The sequence below is a fragment of the Monodon monoceros genome, unplaced genomic scaffold, assembly GCF_005190385.1.
Source record: "Monodon monoceros isolate NGI ecotype Baffin Bay Population unplaced genomic scaffold, NGI_Narwhal_1 Super_Scaffold_10, whole genome shotgun sequence".
In the NCBI taxonomy this organism is placed as follows: domain Eukaryota; kingdom Metazoa; phylum Chordata; class Mammalia; order Artiodactyla; family Monodontidae; genus Monodon; species Monodon monoceros.
The window spans coordinates 27,513,751-27,522,649 of record NW_021703766.1 but is presented as its reverse complement, the minus strand read 5'-3'; positions in this window follow the sequence as shown (position 1 = coordinate 27,522,649).

Here is an 8,899-nt window from a genome sequence, read left to right as displayed (position 1 = left end):
CCGTTTCTCTCCCCGGGAAAGCCGCCTGCTGACAATATCCCTCGCATTCGCGGCAGCTTTGACTGCTCCTTCGCTCCCTCCTCACCCTTAGCTTCCGAGCCCCGGGATAAATTGGCGGCCGTTAGCAGAGCGGGCAACTACCGGCTCCCTGCCGAATGCCTCACTGGCGCTGTGTGCCCTTGGGCGAGCCCTTGCCCCTCTCTGAAGTCTCCCCGTAAAGCGGGATCGGCATCCCTGTGCAGAGACTCCCAAGGAGTCCCGGGTGACCGAGCATCCTGGAGGGGAGGGTCTGGATAAATTGTGGGTGTGCGTGGAAGGGGGAGGCCCTCTTATGACTCAGTTGATGTGGTTTTCTCTTCTGAACTGATTGAGCAGTAACTTAGAAGATCGCTGAGCCTCAGTTTCCTCGTCTGCAATATAAGGATATAAATGGACCTCACTCCACAGAGCCGCTGTGCAAAATAAATGAAATACTGCACGGAAAGCTCCTGCCACGCCAGGGGTAGGGGGTGGCGGTGAAGGTGTCAGAAGGTGGGAGATGCTGTTGGACTTACGGTTTCGTCGCTCCACTTGCACCCTGAAACACACACACACACACACACACACACACATCCCTCAGGCCATATCGACCTGCACAGATAATTGATTCATTTATTCATCAACCAATGATTGCTGAGACCTTACTATATGTCAGACCCTACCCCAGGCCATGTGAATACAGCAAGCAAAAAACCACCCAAGGCCTTCTTGGATCCCACTTTCTACTGGGGGTAACAAGCAATAAACTGGAGAGAAAAAATAAGTTCAGGTAGTGACAAATCCTGTAACTAAAATAAAACAGGGAATTCCCTGGCGGTCCAGTGGTTAGGACTCAGCGCTTTCACTGCTGGGGGCGGGTTCGATCCTTGGTCTTTGAAATAAGATGCCAAGTGGTGTGGCCAAAACATAAATAAATAAATAAATAAAACAGAGGAGCGTGACAGAGATGACCAGGAGGCAACTTTTAGACAGAGTGGTCAAAGATGACCTCTCAGAGAAGGTGACCTTTGATATTTACTCAACTGGAGGTTCAACGCCCACTCCCCACCCCCAATGCACCTGAGACCCTCTTCTCCACCCCACACATACAGCAGATACTCAGGGAATGAGGAGTGCTTCTTGGTAGCTGCCAAATCATTACCCAGAGCCCAGCCTCTCTGCAGACTGTGTGAGCCCAAGTGCAGAACAAAGCTGTTGGGTAAACACTTAATTTTACAGTGTCACGGAAAACAGTAAGATGATTGTTTCTGAGGCAGATTCTAAAACAGTAGGATGTTTTGGTTTGGGTTTGGATTTTGTGTTTTTGGTTAATCCCACTTTCATTCCTTTCAAATGGCAGCGAGCAAGACTCAATCACTGTATTGTTTTTTCCTTCGACCTTTTCTTCCAAACCAACTTCACTCGTCCCCAGTCAGAAAAAGTGGGAAGGAACCTAATGCCCACCCAGAGCTCCCACTGTCACCCTGGGCTCTTGGGATGGGGGTGGGGGGAGCCAGCTGGGGATGAGGAGGAGAGGGTCTGTCCGTTCCCAGAGCTAGTCCCCCCTCCTCGGGTCTGTGCGGGCCATCTCCACACAGATCACCTGCAGCACCTGTCCTGTCTCACCTCTCCTTAATTCTACAAAGGCTCCCTACTCTGGCCAAGCCCCTACTGGGTACTGGGCCTGCTGTCCCTTGGGGTGGGGATGGAGCATACTGGTGAGGCTGTGGGGTTCTGGCACTGACCAGATGTTAAGTGTGCACCTTGGATGCGCCAGGCACTGGGGACAGCCCTGAGAGCCATCCAAGCAGAGACCCTACCCTCAAGGAATCTGATGGGGGAGACCGCCTCTAGATATACAAATGCACAGATAAATAGATAATTACAGATTGTGATGATATTACTACAAGAAAAAGCAAGATGCCATGGGAAAGAATAATTGAGATTTGGGGGTGTCGTTTAGGTAGCTGGGTCAGGGAAAGTGTAAACATTTAAGCAGAGACTTGAAGGATGCCTAAGAATCAGACAGGAAAAGAGCATTCCAGGCTGAGAAAACTACCATACATGCAAAGGCCCTGAGGCAGGAAAGACTTTGGAGTCTTTGAGGAGGGACATAAAGTTATAAACTGAAGGGACTGGGGAGAGATGAAGTTCAAGAGGGAGCCAGGGGCCAGGTCACCTGGTTCTTAAACCCTTGGTAAGACAGCGTTGTGGCCGCGTCTTATGGCATGCGGGATCTTAGTTGCCCTACCAGACATTGAACCCGTGCCCCCGGCAGTGGACGCATGCAGTCCTAACCGCTGGACCGCCAGAGAATTCTTGGATTTTATTATTAAAAAATAGACCATTAGGGCTTCCCTGGTGGCGCAGTGGTTGAGAGTCCACCTGCTGATGCAGGGGTTCGTGCCCCGGTCCGGGAAGATCCCACATGCCGCGGAGCGGCTGGGCCCGTGAGCCATGGCCGCTGAGCCTGCGCGTCCGGAGCCTGTGTTCCGCAACGGGAGAGGCCACAACAGTGAGAGGCCCGCGTACTGGGTTAAAAAAAAATAGACCATTAGAGGGCAGTTACACTGTTTGATTTCCTATTTTAAAAAATTCACAGAAAGACTCCTCTGGAGGTCATCCAACAGTTCCCAGAAGCCAGCTTTGGGAGGTTGCTGAATATAATCAGCAAATATCGACTGAACACTTTTCCAGCTGGCCCTGTGCTTGGTGCTGTGGGGTTGGTTAGTTTTGGTTTCTTTATGTTTAATTGCCCAATTAACTCATTAGTTTATTTCATTGCACATCACACACACATCTCCAAACCTGCACCCTCACCTCTAGCTAATCACTGAGAAGAGTTTGGAGTATCCCATCAGATCTTTTCTTTCTTCTTTTTTTTTCACTACCATACAATATATGGAAATATAGAGACTTGCTTTGTTCGTAACTTTTAAACATTTTTACAAAAAAATGGGATTATACTGTATACATTGAAACTTGATTTTTTCACTTAACATATCTTGGGAATTTCTCCATGACAGCACCTGAAGACTGACCTAATTCCTTTTATATGTCGTATAATATTTCATGGAAGGGCTATTACATTATCCCTTCCCTTATTGGTAAAAAGGTAAGTGGTTTCCAACAGTTCCTCATTACAAGTAATATTGAAACAGGAGGGAAAGGGGCAGGGCACAACCTTTAAAAGAATGACATAGCCATTGAGGATATGACGAAAACTGGTTGGAACTGATCAGTCCCAAGATGGCGGAAGATTTGATTTCCAGTAGACCCTGACCCTCATTATACACTCATTATACACATCATTAGCATATGCTAAATGACAAACCCACAGGAGCCAGAACAGTTCCGCGGCTAACCATAAAAGGCCAATAAGTGGAAGGTGGCCCAAATCCTGGAAATCCCCGCCCCTTCTCCAAAATAGTTGGAATAATCCTCCCACTTGTTGGCCTATGAAATTACACAGCCCATGAAAACCAACCACTCCATATTTTGGAGCTGCTCTTGCCTTTTGAGACAGACCGCATTCTGTCTATGGAATGTGTATCTCTCTAAATAAATACACTTCTTACCTATCACTTTACCTCTCCCTGAATTCCTTCTGCGCAGAGACATAAAGAACCTGAGCTTCGTTAAGTCCTGAAACCAGGTGTGTGATCTCAAAAGACAGTAGGTTCAAGTCCCAGCCTATGGGTTCAAGTCCTAATCTGAGTTTTGGCTGGGTTCGAATCCCATCTGAGTTATGAGGTTTCAATATTACATAAGCCTTCTTATTTATGCGTCTCTGTACACACATAACTCCAGTCTTCAAAGCAGAACCACTGGATTGAGGGTATTTGCATGTTTTTTTTTTTTAAAGAGATACGTCCAAATTGCTCCAAAAGACCATATTTTTGACATCCTCATTAAGACTAAGTGAGTTTATGGGACTTCCCTTGTGGTCCAGTGGTTAAGAATCCGCCTTCTAATGCAGGGGATGTGGGTTTGAACCCTAGTCTGGGAACTAAGATTCCCACATGCCGTTGGATAACTAAGCCTGTGCACAACAACTAAGACCCAAGTCAGCCAAAAATAATAAAAAAAAAATATTAAAAAAAAAAAAAGAGTAAGTGAGCTTAACTATTTGCCTGCCCCTATGGTCATATGTAGTGAGCTTAAAAAAAAAAAAGTCTCATCGTTTCCATTTGTATTTCCTAATACTTAGCTAGTGTGGCTGAATATTGGCCTTTCATATTTCCTTTTCTGTGAATTTAAGGTTTGAATCATTTGCCTTTGTGTAGTGAAGAATTAAATTTGCCCAAAGGGTGGTCTGGCCATTTTTCCTCAGTTTCTGAGAGGTAATCTCTAAACCTTTGGACCGTCATGCCTGATAGAAACATCTTTGCTTAGGGTGGAGGCACTGTCCATCAGCTCAAGTAGCTCCACCTGGAGGAGTTGGACACTGAGATCAACCGTGGCCAGGTGATGAAATCCCAAGAAGGGCTCCGGCCACCAAGGCAGCTGGTGAGTTTACCTGGTTGGCAGTACTCCATGTGTACTGTCACACATCAGTGCTGGGAAAGTAATGCATGGAGTCCGTGACTCCCTGGGGAGAGGACAACGGACATTCCACTTTTGGAACGTAAAAATCACCCTTTAAAAAAGTATACAATTCAGTGGTTTTAGTGTATTCCCTATAATGAATCATCACCACCGTCTAATTCCAGAACATTTCCATCACCGCATGTCTGATTTTAATCTGTGTTCTTTATCTGTAACATACTGTAACTGCGAGTATAACAGCTTGCAGCACATTCTGTGAGGCCTTCTAGCTAATGAATTATTGAACCTGAGGGTGGTTTTGGGACCCCCCCCGAACCCTGCAGTTGCGTCAGAAGTGACAGCGGTCTTGTGGAGTACTGTACTCCCTCCAGTGTTGCAGCCCAGTTTGTATTGTTGTATAAAAGGAGCTCCTTTTATATGTTGGCTCCCCTCTCCCCATTGTCACTTTTGTATGTTGCTATTGTTTTCTCCTACGTTGTTTCTCCCACTCTGTGGCATTTTGATAAATGTGACAGTCATGTAACCACGACCAAAATTAAAATATAGAACATTTTGATCACCCCCCAAAGTTCCTTTGCGACCTCCACCCTGGCCCCAGGCAACCGCTGACCTGTTTTCTGTCATTGTTGTTTTGCCTTTTCCAGAATGTCATATAGAATCTTACATGATATACTTGTGGCAGGCCAAGATGTTCCATCCTAATCCCTGGAACCTGTGAACGTTACCTGTTATGGAAATAGGGATTTTGCAGATGTGATTAAAGACTTCGAGATGAGGAGATTATCCTGGATTATCTGAGTGGGCCCTAAATGTAACTACAGATGTCTTTATAAGAGGGAGGCAGAGGGAGATTTGATAACAGTAATGTGAGCACAGAAATAGAGATTGACAGGATGCAGTCAGGAGCCAAGGAATGCCGGTAGCTTTTAGAAGTGGAAGAGGCAAGGAACAAATTCTCCCTAAAGCCTCCAGAAGCAACCAGCCTTGCTGACACTTTGATTTAGCCCCTTAAGGCTCATTTTAGACTCCAGATCTACAATAGAATAAATGTGTTGTTTTAGACCACTGAATTTGTGATAATTTGTCACAGCAGCAAGAGGAAACTTATACAGTAGTCTTTTGTGAAAAGCTCTTTTGTGTAACATAAAGCTTTTGAAATTCATCTGATGAAATGAAATTCATATTTTATGGCAAGACAAGACAAATTTAAACACAAAATGTTTTTTCGTATGTTTCTCCTCCCTCCCTTTTAGTGTGTATTGTGTGTCTGCATTAACCAGACCTCTATAGGAGATAACATTCCTTCTTAATCTTGTAAGGGGTCACAATGACCCGCTACTTGCTTTGTACATGCAGATCTCGATTGTGTAACTGTCAATATGTCATGTGATGCATAACCCTTTGTCTCAAATATGTATATAACTCTGCCTTGACCTCTAACAGGTGGAACAGTCAGTCCTCAGAGCTTTTGGAAGGGCTATCTGCCTGGTTATATCCTCAGATTGGCTTGGATGAAATTTTCTATTTCTTTCTTAGATTGACTATTAATTAACTTTTCATTGACACATCTATGTTGATGAGCATAGAGGTAGATTGTTTCCTTTTATTAAGAAATGTATTCCATTGTATTGATATACCACAATTTCTTTGTCCTTTCACTGGTTGATGAACATTTGGGTTCTTTCCAGTTTGGACGGCTATGAATAAAACTGCTATGAACATTCATATGCAGGTTTTTTGTGTGAACATGTTTTTATTTCTCTTGGGTATGTACCTAGGAGTAGAATTTCTGGATCCTGTGGTATGTGTATCATTAACTTTGTAAGACATTGCAAAACTGTTTTCAAAAGTGGCTGCACCATTTTTCCAAAGAGGCTGTTCACCAACTGGTTTTACTCATTTGTAAAGGGCAGTGACTTACCCAGGGTCACCTACTGAATTAGAGGCAACAGCAGAACTAGCATCTACATCTTCTCATCCCCAGCAGTGATCCTGAGAGAGGCAGTCCTGCCTGAGTATCCCCCTCCCATTTCCAGCCTCCCCATCCGCTTCTGCCCCTTCTTATCCTCTCTTCTGTCATCCAGCCCCAGCAGGAGGTGGAGGCCAGAGCAGCTTTCAATCTATTGCCATCTCCACCCCAGCCCAGAATGTACCAAACAGAGGTGGGAAAGGCTCGGGGAATGGGGATCACTGACAAGAATCCCCTTTAAGATCTGAGGGCAGTGCATCCCCCTGGAAAAGACCTTTGTGTGGGATGTGAGATGATTTTTGATGGCCCAGGGGTAGTCTTCAAATGCTTCAAATGCTTCATTAGGAGTACTTTGTTTTTAATTTCACTTTCAATCTGATTATGCCAAGGAGAAAGACTTTTTTGGTGCTAATATATCTTTAACATCTAATTTTGTTAATCTTTTTTTTTTGGCCGCCCTGCGCAGCTTACAGGATCTTAATTCCCCGACCAGGGATCGAACCCATGTCCCTTGCAGTGGAAGTGTGAGGTCTTAATGACTGGACTGCCAGGGAAGTCTTTGTAAGTTTCTTCAAAAAACACATTTATTACAGTTAAAATGAGTCCACTTAAAGAAAATAGTTAATTTTCAAAAAGTGTGTAAAACCCCTTACACAGTCAAATGATTTTTGACAAAGGTGTCAAGACCACTCACTGGGGAAAGGATGGTCTTTTAACAAATGGTGTTGGGAAAACTGGATATCCACATACAGAAAATGAAATTGGACCCTTGCTTTATACTATATATGAAAATTAACTCAAAATGGATCAAAGACTTAAACATAAGACATAGAACTATAAAACTCAGAAGGAAACAGAGGGGAAAACGCTTCATGGGCTTCCCTGGTGGTGCAGTTGTTAAGAATCCGCCTGCCAATGCAGCGGACACAAGTTCGAGCCCTGGTCCGGGAAGATCCCACATGCTGAGGAGCAGTAAGCCCGTGCACCACAACTACTGCGTGAGTCTCTGCTCTAGAGCCCATGCTCTAGAGCCTGCGAGCCACAATTACTGAAGCCTGTGCTCTACAGCCCGTGCTCCGCAACAAGAGAAGCCACCGCGATGAGAAGCCCGTGCACCGCAACGAATAGTAGCCCCCGCTTGATGCAACTAGAGAAAGCCCACCCGCAGCAACGAAGACCCAACGTAGCCAAAAAAAAAAAAAAAAAAGTTTCATGATGTTGGGTTTGGCAATGATTTCTAGGATTTGACACCAAAAACACAAGCAACAAAAGTGAAAATAGATAAATTGTATTACATCAAAATGAAAACTTCCTGCATCAAAGGACACAGTTAAATAGAGTGAAAAGGCAACCTAAGGGAGAAAATATTTACCAATCATATATCTAAATCTAAAAAGAGGCTAACTTCCAGAACATATAAAGAACCCCTACAACTCAATAACAATAACAACAAAACTGATTTTAAAAATGGCCAAAGGACTTGAATAGACATTTCTCCAAAGAAGATATACAAATGGCCAACAAGCATACGAAAAGATGCTCAACACCACTAATCATTAAGGAAATGCAAATCAAAACCACAGTGAGATATCACCCCACATTTATTAGGATGGCTGCTATCAAAAAAACAAAACAGGGACTTCCTTGGTGGTCCAGTGGTTAAGAATCCACCTCCCAATGCAGGGGAAGTGGGTTCGATACCTGGTCGGGGAACTAACCCGTGTGCCACAACTAGAGAGAAGCCTGTGTGCTGCAACTAAGACTCGACGAAGCCAAATAAATAAATAAATATTAAAAAAAAAAAAAGAAAGAAAGAAAAGCAGTCAAACCCATAGAAAGAGAAAATGGAATGTTGATTGCCAGGGACTTCAGGAAGAGAGGAATGGGGAGTTATGGTTTGATGGGACAGAGTTTCAGTTGGAGAAGACGAAAAAATTCTGGAGATGGAATGTGGTGATGGTTGCATAACAGTGTATGCCATAGAACCGTACACTTACAAATGGTAAATTTTGTTATATGTGTCTTATCACAATTAAAGAAAAAAAATTTTTAAGTGTACAGGGAATTCCCTGGTGGACCAGTGGTTAGGACTGCCAAGGGCTCAGGTGCGATCCCTGGTCACGGAACTAAGATCCCACATGTTGCGCAGCCAAAAAAAAAAATAATAATAATACTAACTAATTAAAAAAATTTTTTTAGGTGCACAGTGATATGTAGATAGGGGAAAATAGGGTAATAAATGCCTGAAGTTTGGGGAAGAGTGATCTTGTCCAATGCCCTCCTGGCACCGCTGGAACGTCTGTCCATCTCGGAGACGGACAAGAGTTAGCTCAAGATGTACATGAGCAACGTGACCAGGGGCCA